The sequence below is a fragment of the Hyperolius riggenbachi genome, chromosome 12 (genome assembly GCF_040937935.1).
Source record: "Hyperolius riggenbachi isolate aHypRig1 chromosome 12, aHypRig1.pri, whole genome shotgun sequence".
NCBI lineage: Eukaryota > Metazoa > Chordata > Amphibia > Anura > Hyperoliidae > Hyperolius > Hyperolius riggenbachi.
This window is the reverse complement of record NC_090657.1, coordinates 177,684,827-177,697,325: the sequence shown is the minus strand read 5'-3', so window position 1 is coordinate 177,697,325 and position 12,499 is coordinate 177,684,827.

The following is a 12,499-nucleotide window of genomic DNA, read 5'->3' as shown; positions in this document are numbered from 1 at the left end:
GTGCTGTCTCTGGCTCGAAACATCTGGATAAAGCGTCTGCTTTAATGTTTTTACTACCCAGGGTATACGTGATTATAAATCTGAATCTCGAGAAAAACAGTGACCACCGAGCCTGTCGGGGACTTAGCCTCTCTTAGCCCCCTCGATGTATTCCAACTTTTGTGATCAGTGTAAACTGTAATCGTATGTTCTGCTCCCTCTAGCCAATGACGCCATTCCTCAAAGGCCAATTTAATGGCTAGGAGCTCCCTGTTGCCTATATCATAGTTTTTCTCTGCGGGTGAAAATCTACGAGAGAAATAGGCACACGGGTGTAACCTTCCCTGCAACCCAGAACGCTGAGACAGCACAGCCCCTACCCCAACCTCTGAGGCATCTACCTCCACAATAAAGGGATAGGAGATGTCAACGTGTCTTAAAATGGGTGCAGTACAAAACAATTCCTTCAGGGTGGAGAAAGCAGCAAGAGCTTCGGAGGACCAGTGGTTAGTATCTGTCCCTTTCTTTGTGAGACTGGTAAGGGGTGCGATAACTGTGGAGTACCCCTTTATGAACCTTCTATAGTAGTTAGCGAACCCCAAGAATCTCTGGAGAGCTTTCAGACCCACGGGCTGAGGCCACTCCAGAACAGCAGAGACCTTGGCAGGGTCCATGGAAAGGCCTGAGGTAGAAATTATGTACCCCAGAAAGGTGACAGATGTTACCTCAAAAATGCATTTCTCCAATTTGGAATATAACATGTTTTGTCTTAGCTTGTGCAACACAAACCTGACATGATCCCTATGCTCTGAGAGGTTGGCTGAGAAGATTAGTATATCATCCAAATATACTAGGACAAATTTGCCTAAAACCTCTCTGAACACTTCATTAATGAGTTCCTGAAAGACGGCCGGGGCGTTACACAACCCGAAGGGCATCACCAGGTACTCGTAATGCCCATCGGGTGTGTTAAAGGCCGTCTTCCATTCATCGCCCTCTCTGATCCGTACCAGGTTGTATGCATGCCGCAAATCCAATTTTGATAAGATTTTAGCATTGGTGACCTGAGTAAATAAATCGTCTATCAAAGGCAATGGATAGCGATTTTTTTACTGTGATTTTATTCAGGCCCCGATAATCAATGCACGGACGAAGGCCTCCGTCTTTTTTCTTTACAAAAAAGAAACCTGCACCAGCAGGCGACCGGGAAGGGCGAATTAAACCTTTAGCTAAATTTTCACGGATGTATTCCTGCATGGCCAATTTTTCGGGCCCAGATAAATTGTAGAGATGACCTCTAGGGGACATACAACCAGACCGGAGATCAATAGGACAATCGAAAGGGCAGTGTGGAGGAAGTTTATCGGCCGATTTAGGACAAAACACGTCTGCAAACTCAGAATACTGATCTGGCAATCCTTCCACATGAATCTTGGTCTCACCCAAGGTTACCTTCACTAAACAATGATGAAAACACTGGGAAGACCAGCTCGTTAGCTGACCAGTGGCCCAGTTAATCTGAGGTGAGTGAAGTTGTAACCAAGGCATGCCAAGAATGATTGTGGAGGTTGTCATACGTAACACACAAAAAAACTAATTTTCCCTATGCAACACCCCGATAGTGACCCCCACTTCTGGAGTCTGTGACAGAGGACTGTTACCCTGCAGAGGGGAATCATCTACTGCAGTAACCTGTATCTGTGGTTCTACCGGGGTGACCGGAATACCCAATTTTTTTGCAAATTCAAAATCCATAAAATTAGCTGCTGAGCCAGAGTCAATGAAGGCTTCAGTGACTTCAGACCTATCTTCCCATGAAATAGTACAGGGAAGAAGCAAACGTTTATCATCTAGGGGTAAAAATTGCACGCCTAGGGTATTACCCCCGACTACACCTAGGCAGTAGCGTTTCCCGACTTCTTAGGGCAGTTCTGTACTCTATGACCCCCCTCTGCACATCAAAGACAGAGACGCTCTGAGATTCTGCGTTTCCGCTCCACTTGAGACAACTTTGACCGACCAATCTGCATTGGCTCCGGTGGAGGTGAAGCGGGTGGAAGTGGAGTCACTGGGGGAGCAGCGTGGGACACCATTCTCACATGGTTTTTACCCCGGGTCTGTCTCTGATATTGCAGCCGGCGATCTATCCTGATGGCCGATGAAATGGCTTCATCGATGGACTTAGGTTCCGGCTGACTTAACATAAGATCGAAGACCTCGTCTGACAACCCTGATAAAAAACAATCTAAAAGGGCAAATGTGTCCCACCTGGCCGATACTGACCATCTCCTAAATTCAGCAGCATAATCTTCAACCGGACTCTTGCCTTGACGTAAAAGTTTGAGCTTCCGCTCAGAAGTCGAGGCAATGTCTGGATCGTCGTAAATTATAGCCATAGCTTTAAAAAATTCCTCTACAGAGGTCAGGGCCTGGTGACTGGTGGGAAGGCTATATGCCCAGGTCTGAGAATCGCCAGATAACAAGGTTTTAATAAAGGTAACCCTTTGGGCCACAGTTCCTGAAGAATTAGGTCTTAACTCAAAGTATGATAACACTCTACTTCTAAAATTTCGTCAGATCTGTGACCAGAAAATTTTTCAGGTACAGGCATACGTATGTCTGTGCTAAGAGGAGATCGCACATCCTTCACTGCCGTCTGGAGGGTTTGTAAAGATCCAGACAAAGCGTCCATTACCGTCTGGTGACTGCCCAGCACTATATTGATGTTTTCCACAGAAGTGGTAAGTGTGCCCAGACGGCTGGTGAGTGCGTCCATTTGCATTTTTTGGTCTGCCGTTCTGTAACGATCGGTGTAACACAGAGAGGATCTGATTATTGGTTATCTGCAGTATCACCAAAATACAGATATATACCTGATTATTGATGATCTGCAGTATCACCGATAATCAGATATATTACTAACCTCTGGACACCTGAGAGATATGAGTGTTTGGTGCAACAGTAATACTTTGAGAACAATACCCGGAAGACAGGTACAAGGCAGTAAGGAATACTGCTAGAGTAAGTACCTTCCAGCAGCCTGAGACTCTCCCGCAGGGAGGAGTCAGGCTGGGAGAGGGAAGGACCAGAGCGTGAGTGACACCAATGGAGGATGTCACTGACTGGTCTGTGAACTATCTCTTAACTGGGGAGATAGCTTTCAAGGTCGGACAAGCCAGGTCGGCAACACACGGACATACACAGTACAAAGACAGGAGGCTGATTTGATAATCCTAAGACAAGCAGGGTTTGGCAACAGAGTATCAGATATAGCGAAGTACCAAATCAGTGAACAGAAGAGTGGTCAGGAAAGCAGAAAGTCATAACAGATAATAATGCCAGTCTTGGGTGTGAGCTCCGTGATCATCAACACCCTGGAAGTAGTCTGAAGTATAACAGAATGGTAACACAATTCCCTAATCTTGGGTGTGAGGTCCTTGATCATCAACACCCTGACACTAGTCTGAGGTATAACAGAATAACACAAGTCCCTAATCTTGGGTGTGAGGTCCTTGATCATCAACACCCTGGAACTAGTCTGAAGTATAACAGAATGAGAACACAGATTCCTAATCTTGGGTGTGAGGTCCTTGATCATCAACACCCAGGATCTAATCTGAAGTATAACAGAATGATAACACAGATTCTGACAATAAGGTCTGAGTGCTTCCACGTAGTGATCGCAGCGGCAGACAACCAGCGAATGACCAGCACCCAGTATATATAGCCCAGCGCTCTCCAGCGCCTCCCCTAAGTGCTGGACCAATGGGAACTGGTACAATCGTCAGCTGACCGGCTTGATCAGCTGACTCCCTTCTGGCTGTCATAAAAGTTCTGCCTCTCAACGCGCGCGCGCTCGCGTCCTTCTGAACCTGTGTGGACTATCAATCCCAGCCACACCAGACATGTCTTGCGTACCACCCGCCGCGCCGGACGCGGAGCCAGCCGCACCGCTATCAAGGCATGCGGCGGTTTCTCCGCGTTCAGCCATACTGACAAATGTAGGCCTACGCATGCAAACCCGCCGCGTTGGACGCGGAATCAGCCGCCTTGTTCTGAGCGCACGCAGCGGCTTTTCCGCATTTTCTCACAGTTTTCTTCCAAGATTGCCCTGTATTTGGCTCCATCCATCTTCCCATCGACTCTGACCAGCTTCCCTGTCCCTGCTGAAGAGATGCACCCCCCGAGCATGATGCTGCCACCACCATATTTGACAGTGGGGATGGTGTGTTCAGAGTGATGTGCAGTGTTAGTTTTCTGCCACACATAGCGTTTTGCATTTTTGCCAAAAAGTTTCATTTTGGTCTCATCTGACCAGAGCACCTTCTTCCACATGGTTGCTGTGTCCCCCACATGGCTTGTGGCAAACTGCAAACGGGATTTCTCATGATTTCTGTTAACAATGCCTTTCTTCTTGCCACTCTTCCATAAAGGCCATCTTTGTGCAGTGCACAACTAATAGTTGTCCTATGGACAGAGTCTCCCACCTGAGCTGTAGATATCTACAGCTCGTCCAGAGTCACCATGGGCCTCTTGACTGCATTTCTGATCAGCGCTCTCCTTGTTCGGCCTGTGAGTTTAGGTGGATGGCCTTGTCTTGGTAGGTTCCATTTCTGAATGATCGCTTCAACAGTGCTCCGTGGGATGTTCAAGGCTTTGGAAATCTTTTTGTAGCCTAGGCCTGCGTTAAATTTCTCAATAACTTGATCCCTGACCTGTCTTGTGTGTTCTTTGGACTTCATGGTGTTGTTGCTCCCAATATTCTCTTAGACAACCTCTGAGGCCCTCACAGAGCAGCTGTATTTGTACTGACATTAGATTACACACAGGTGCACTCTATTTAGTCATTAGCACTCATCAGGCAATGTCTATAGGCAACTGACTGCACTCAGATCAAAGGGGGCCGAATAATTATGCACACACACAGTTATTTATTTGTAAAAAAAAATGTTTGGAATCATGTATGATTTTCGTTCCACTTCTCATGTGTACACCACTTTGTGTTGGTCTTTCATGTGGAATTCCAGTAAAATTGATTCATGTTTGTGGCAGTAATATGACAAAATGTGGAAAACTTTAAGGGGGCCGATTACTTTTGCAACCCACTGTAAGAAAAGGGAATGCATGGCAGTGACCGCAAGCCAGATAATTAGAGATTAAGGTGTTGGGGAGGTTGGGACCTCTTAGTCTAATAGCAATCAGTGTGTGATGGCTGGGGTGGGAGGGATGGAGGGGCGCACTTTGGTGTCTCAGCCTTGGGTGCCTGAGGACATTGTCCCGGCTCTGCGGGTACCAGATTCACCAGAAAGCGAGTTACGGGTCGGGTGCGGGTAGCGGAGCTGCAGGTGCAGGGCTGAAAAATTAGACCCGCACAGGGCATCAGGTCGGGTACCCGCAGATTACCTGAAATGCGGGTCGGGTTCGGGTAAACGCTTTGATTCAATTGGGTTGCGGGTCGGGTGCAAGTAGTGGGTCTGCGGGTGTGGGTCGGGTGCGGGTACCAGATTCACCAGAAAGCGGGTTGCAGGTCGGGTGCGGGTAGCAGGGCTGCGGGTCTGAAAAATTTGGATTTCAGACATGTACACATTTTATGTGTGAACCAAGCCATAGAAAACTCATATAAAACTGATGCCAACTGTCAAAAACTGACAGGACACCTTTATGTGTGAGCCCAGCCTAACTTCTAAAGGCTCATACACACATCAGACTATAGTCTTTGGAAAATGAAAGATCACAGACCAATCTTACCACCCTTCATGTAGTATGAGAGCCATACTCTACACAGTCTTTTCTATGGAGCTGAACTCCACATCAGAAAAAAATCTTTGCAAGATGCTGCACAGACACAAAAGATCAGTATCTGCAAAAGATCTGTTCCTACCAAAAATCCATTCCTGCAAATTGCAATGATAGTCTATGAGATCTGCAGATCCTCATACACACCTTGTTTAACTGACATTCATCTGCAGATCAAGCAATCATCCGCAGATCTGAAAATCCATCCTGGTGGATCTGATCTGCAGATGAATGTCAGTTAACCACTTCCCGACCGCCTAACGCACAGCGGCGGCCGGGAAGTGGAGCCCTGAAGGACCGGCTCACCCACAGAGGCGCCTGTCACCGCTCGCCCGCCGCAACATCCCGCCGGCTATACGGAAGCGCCGGCGGGATGTTAACCCCGCGATCGCCGCATACAAAGTGTATAATACACTTTGTAATGTTTACAAAGTGTATTATACAGGCTGCCTCCTGCCCTGGTGGTCCCAGTGTCCGAGGGACCACCAGGGCAGGCTGCAGGCACCCTAGTCTGCACCCAAGCACACTGATTTCTCCCCCCCCCCTGCCCCAGATCGCCCACAGCACCCATCAGACCCCCCCCCTGCCCACCCCCCAGACCCCTGTTTGCACCCAATCACCCCCCTAATCACCCATCAATCACTCCCTGTCACTATCTGTCAACGCTATTTTTTTTTTATCCCCCCCCCCCTGCTCCCTGCCCCCTCCTGATCACCCCCCACCCCTCAGATTCTCCCCAGACCCCCCCCCCCTGTTTACTGTATGCATCTATCCCCCTGATCACCTGTCAATCACCTGTCAATCACCCGTCAATCATCCGTCAATCACCCCCTGTCACTGCCACCCATCAATCAGCCCGTAACCTGCCCCTTGCGGGCAATCTGATCACCCCCCCACACCAATAGATCGCCCACAGATCCGACATCAGATCACCTCCCAAATCCATTGTTTACATCTATTCTCTCCTCTAAACACCCACTAATTACCCATCAATCACCCATCAATCACCCCCTATCACCACCTGTCACTTTTACCCATCAGATCAGACCCTAATCTGCCCCTTGCGGGCACCCAATCACCCGCCCACACGCTCAGATTGCCCTCTGACCCCCCCTTATCAATTCACCAGTGCATTAATTACATCTGTTCTTCCCTGTAATAACCCACTGATCACCTGTCAATCACCTGCCAATCACCTATCACCCATCAATCACCCCCTGTCACTGCCACCCATCAATCAGCCCCTAACCTGCCCCTTGCGGGCAATCCGATCACCCACCCACACCATTAGATCGCCCGCAAACCCGCCGTCAGATTACCTCCCAAATGTATCGTTTACATCTGTTATCTTCTCTAAACACCCACTAATTACCCATCAATCACCCCCTATCACCACCTGTCACTGTTACCTATCAGATCAGACCCTAATCTGCCCCTTGCGGGCACCCAATCACCCGCCCACACGCTCAGATTGCCCTCAGACCCCCCCCCCCTTATCAATTCGCCAGTGCATTAATTACATCTGTCCTTCCCTGTAATAACCCACTGATCACCTGTCAATCACCTGCCAATCACCTATCACCCATCAATCACCCCCTGTCACAGCCACCCAACAATCAGCCCCTAACCTGCCCCTTGCGGGCAATCTGATCACCCACCCACACCAATAGATCGCCCGCAGATCCGACATCAGATCACCACCCAAGCGCAGCGTTTACATCTATTCTCTCCTCTAAACACCCACTAATTACCCATCAATCACCCCCTATCACCACCTGTCACTGTTACCCATCAGATCAGACCCTAATCTACCCCTTGCGGGCACCCAATCACCCGCCTACACGCTCAGATTGCCCTCAGACCCCCCCTTATTAATTCGCCAGTGCAATATTTACATCTGTCCTTCCCTGTAATAACCCACTGATCACCTGTCAATCACCTGCCAATCACCTATCACCCATCAATCACCCCCTGTCACTGCCACCCATCAATCACCCGCTGTCACTGCCACCCATCAATCAGCCCCTAACCTGCCCCTTGCGGGCAAACTGATCACCCACCCACACCAATAGATCGCCCGCAGATCCGACATCAGATCACCACCCAAGCGCAGTGTTTCCATCTATTCTCTACCCTAAACACACACTAATTACCCATCAATCACCCCCTGTCACTGCTACCTATCAAATTAGACCCCTATCTGCCCCTAGGGCACTCAATCACCCGCCCACACCCTCAGAATGCCCTCAGACCCCAGCCCTGATCACCTCGCCAGTGCATTGCTTGCATCTATTCCCCCTCTAATCACACCTTGAGACACCCATCAATCACCTCCTGTCACCCCCTAGCACACCTACCCATCAGATCAGGCCCCAATTTGCCCCGTGTGGGCTCCTGATCACTCGGCTAAACCCTCAGATCCCCCTCAGACCCCCTTCCGATCACCTCCCCAGTGCATTGATTGCATCTATTTTCCCCTCTAACCACCCCCTGAGACACCCATCAATCACCTCCTGTCACCCCCCTAGCACTCCTATCCATCAGATCAGGCCCAATACAACCTGTCATCTAAAAGGCCACCCTGCTTATGACCGGTTCCACAAAATTCGCCCCCTCATAGACCACCTGTCATCAAAATTTGCAGATGCTTATACCCCTGAACAGTCATTTTGAGACATTTGGTTTCCAGACTACTCACGGTTTTGGGCCTGTAAAATGCCAGGGCGGTATAGGAACCCCACAAGTGACCCCATTTTAGAAAAAGACACCCCAAGGTATTCTGTTACGTGTATGACGAGTTCATAGAAGATTTTATTTTTTGTCAAAAGTTAGCGGAAATTAATTTTTATTGTTTTTTTTTCACAAAGTGTCATTTTTCACTAACTTGTGACAAAAAATAAAATCTTCGGAACGGAATACCTTGGGGTGTCTTCTTTCTAAAATGGGGTCACTTGTGGGGTTCCTATACTGCCCTGGCATTTTAGGGGCCCTAAACCGCGAGGAGTAGTCTAGAAAACAAATGCTTCAAAATGATCTGTGAATAGGACGTTGGGCCCCTTAGCGCACCTAGGCTGCAAAAAAGTGTCACACATGTGGTACCGCCGTACTCAGGAAAAGTAGTATAATGTGTTCTGGGGTGTATTTTTACACATACCCATGCTGGGTGGGAGAAATTTCTATGTAAATGGACAATTGTGTGTAAAAAAATCAAACAATTGTCATTTACAGAGATATTTCTCCCACTTAGCATGGGTATGTGTAAAAATACACCCCAAAACGCATTATACTACTTCTGAGTACGGCGGTACCACATGTGTGGCAATTTTTTACACCCTAAGTACGCTAAGGGGCCCAAAGTCCAATGAGTACCTTTAGGATTTCACAGGTCATTTTGCGACATTTGGTTTCAAGACTACTCCTCACGGTTTAGGGCCCCTAAAATGCCAGGGCAGTATAGGAACCCCCAGAGCCGGGACAAGGTCCTCCAGCACCCAAGGCTGAGACACCAAAGTGCGCCCCTCCATCCCTGCCACCCCAGCCATCACACACTGATTGCTATTAGACTAAGAGGTGCCACAGGGCCCACAACCTCCCCAACACCTTAATATCTAGTTATCTGGCTTGCAGTCACTGCCATGTATCCCCTTTTCTTATTTCTTTCTGCTTCAAACACAATTAGGAATGACAGCTGAATGAATTCTGCGCCCCCTCCTACTCTGCGCCCTGAGGCTGGAGCCTCTCCAGCCTATGCCTCGGCCCGGCCCTGGGAACCCCACAAATGACCCCATTCTAGAAAGAAGACACCCAAAGGTATTCTGTACGGAGTATGGTGAGTTCATAGAAGATTTTATTTTTTGTCACAAGTTAGCGGAAAATGACACTTTGTGAAAAAAAACAATTAAAATCAATTTCCGCTAACTTGTGACAAAAAAATAAAAACTTCTATGAACTCACCATACTCCTAACGGAATACCTTGGGGTGTCTTCTTTCTAAAATGGGGTCATTAGTGGGGTTCCTATACTGCCCTGGCATTTTAGGGGCCCTAAACCGCGAGGAGTAGTCTTGAAACAAAAATGACCTGTGAAATCCTAAAGGTACTCATTGGACTTTGGGCCCCTTAGTGCAGTTAGGGTGCAAAAAAGTGCCACACATGTGGTATCGCCGTACTCGGGAGAAGTAGTATAATGTGTTTTGGGGTGTATTTTTACACATACCCATGCTGGGTGGGAGAAATACCTCTGTAAATGACAATCTTTTGATTTTTTTACACACAATTGTCCATTTACAGAGGTATTTCTCCCACCAAGCATGGGTATGTGTAAAAATACACCCCAAAACACATTGTACTACTTCTCCCGAGTATGGCGATACCACATGTGTGGCACTTTTTTGCACCCTAACTGCGCTAAAGGGCCCAAAGTCCAATGAGTACCTTTAGGATTTCACAGGTCATTTTGAGAAATTTCGTTTCAAGACTACTCCTCACGGTTTAGGGCCCCTAAAATGCCAGGGCAGTATAGGAACCCCACAAATGACCCCATTTTAGAAAGAAGACACCCCAAGGTATTCCGTTAGTAGTATGGCGAGTTCATAGAAGATTTTATTTTTTGTCACAAGTTAGCGGAAATTGATTTTAATTGTGCTTTTTCACAAAGTGTCATTTTCCGCTAACTTTTGACAAAAAATAAAATCTTCTATGAACTCACCATACTCCTAACGGAATACCTTGGGGTGTCTTCTTTCTAAAATGGGGTCATTTGTGGGGTTCCTATACTGCCCTGGCATTTTAGGGGCCCTAAACCGTGAGGAGTAGTCTTGAAACGAAATTTCTCAAAATGACCTGTGAAATCCTAAAGGTACTCATTGGACTTTGGGCCCTTTAGCGCAGTTAGGGTGCAAAAAAGTGCCACACATGTGGTATCGCCGTACTCAGGAGAAGTAGTATAATGTGTTTTGTGGTGTATTTTTACACATACCCATGCTGAGTGGGAGAAAGATCTCTGTAAATGGACAATTGTGTGTTATAAAAATTAACAAATTGTCATTTACAGAGATATTTCTCCCACCCAGCATGGGTATGTGTAAAAATACACCCCAAAACACATTATACTACTTCTCCTGAGTACGGCAATACCACATGTGTGGCACTTTTTTGCAGCCTAACTGCGCTAAGGGGTCCAAAGTCCAATGAGCACCTTTAGGCTTTACAGGGGTGCTTACAATTTAGCACCCCCCAAAATGTCAGGACAGCAGTGGTGCTCAAATATCCCTTTTCAAAATTCGAGTTAGGTCGAATTCGAATAGTAAATTATTCGAGATCAGTCGAATATTCGAGTCGAATAATTTTTACTATTCGATTCGACCTCGGAATTCGAGCTCACTATTCGAGTCGGTATTCGAGCTCATTATTCGAGCTGACTATTCGAAATGGCCTTAAATAGCTTCCAACACTTGTTTTGAGGGTGAATGATGCAAGAAACCTCTTTTTTTCCAAGTAACAACAGCAAGTGATTATGTGGGGATGTTCCTTTAAAAAAAAAAAGTTGAAAAGAGAAGTTGTGTCCAGAAATTTGTTCAGTACTGTATATACTTCTTCTTCTTCTTCTTTATCTTCTATATCTTCTTCTTCTTCTTCTTCTTCTTCTTCTATATCTTCTTCTTCTATATCTTCTTCTTCTATATCTTCTTCTATATCTTCTTCTTCTTTTATATTGTCTTCTTCTTCTTCTTCATCTTCTTCATCATCATCTTCTTCTTCATCTTCTTTTTCTTCATCTTCTTCTTCATCTTCTTCATCTTCTTCTTCATCTTCTTCATCTTCTTCATCATCATCTTCTTCTTCATCTTCTTTTTCTTCATCTTCTTCTTCATCTTCTTCATCTTCTTCTTCATCTTCTTCATCTGCTTCATCTTCATCTTCTTCTTCTTCTTCATCTTCTTCTTCTTCATCTTCTTCATCTTCTTCTTCATCTTCTTCATCTTCTTCTTCATCTTCTTCATCTTCTTCATCTTCTTCTTCTTCTTCTTCATCTTCTTCTTCTTCTTCATCATCTTCTTCGTCTTCATCTTCTTCATCTTCATCTTCTTCATCTTCTTCATCTTCTTCTTCTTCATCATCTTCATCTTCTTCTTCTTCTTCATCTTCTTCTTCTTCATCTTCTTCTTCATCTTCTTCTTCTTCTTCATCTTCTTCATCTTCTTCTTCTTCATCTTCTTCTCCTTTTTCTTCTTCTTCTTCTCCTTTTTCTTCTTCTTCTTCTTCTTCTTCTTCTTCTTCTTCTTCTTCTTCTTCTTCTTCTTCTTCTTCTTCATCTTCTTCTTCTTCAATATCGTCTTCTTCTTCACTTATTTCTCTTTTCAAATTTTTTTTTTTAAAGAAATGCAGCTATTTTTGAGCGTAACAAATAGCTGGTGGCGCACGCATGTTGGAAGCGCCATTGTATGTGCTCCCTGGCAGTGGAAACACACAGACAGCAGGAGGTAAATTCAGCAGCAGGAGGAGGAGGATGAGTGTGTGGCAGCAGGCAGTCAATGAGGCAGGCAGCGTGACATAATAGCCCTGGTACCTAGCGGTGATACCAGGGCTGTAAATAAACACAGCAGGCAGGAGGTCCCAGACAGCGGTCGTGCAGCCCACATTGTGTCCAATACACAACTGGGACAACACAGTTTTCAACCCGGGCACCTCAGAAAAATTAAACCTTTTTTTTTTTTGTTTTTTTT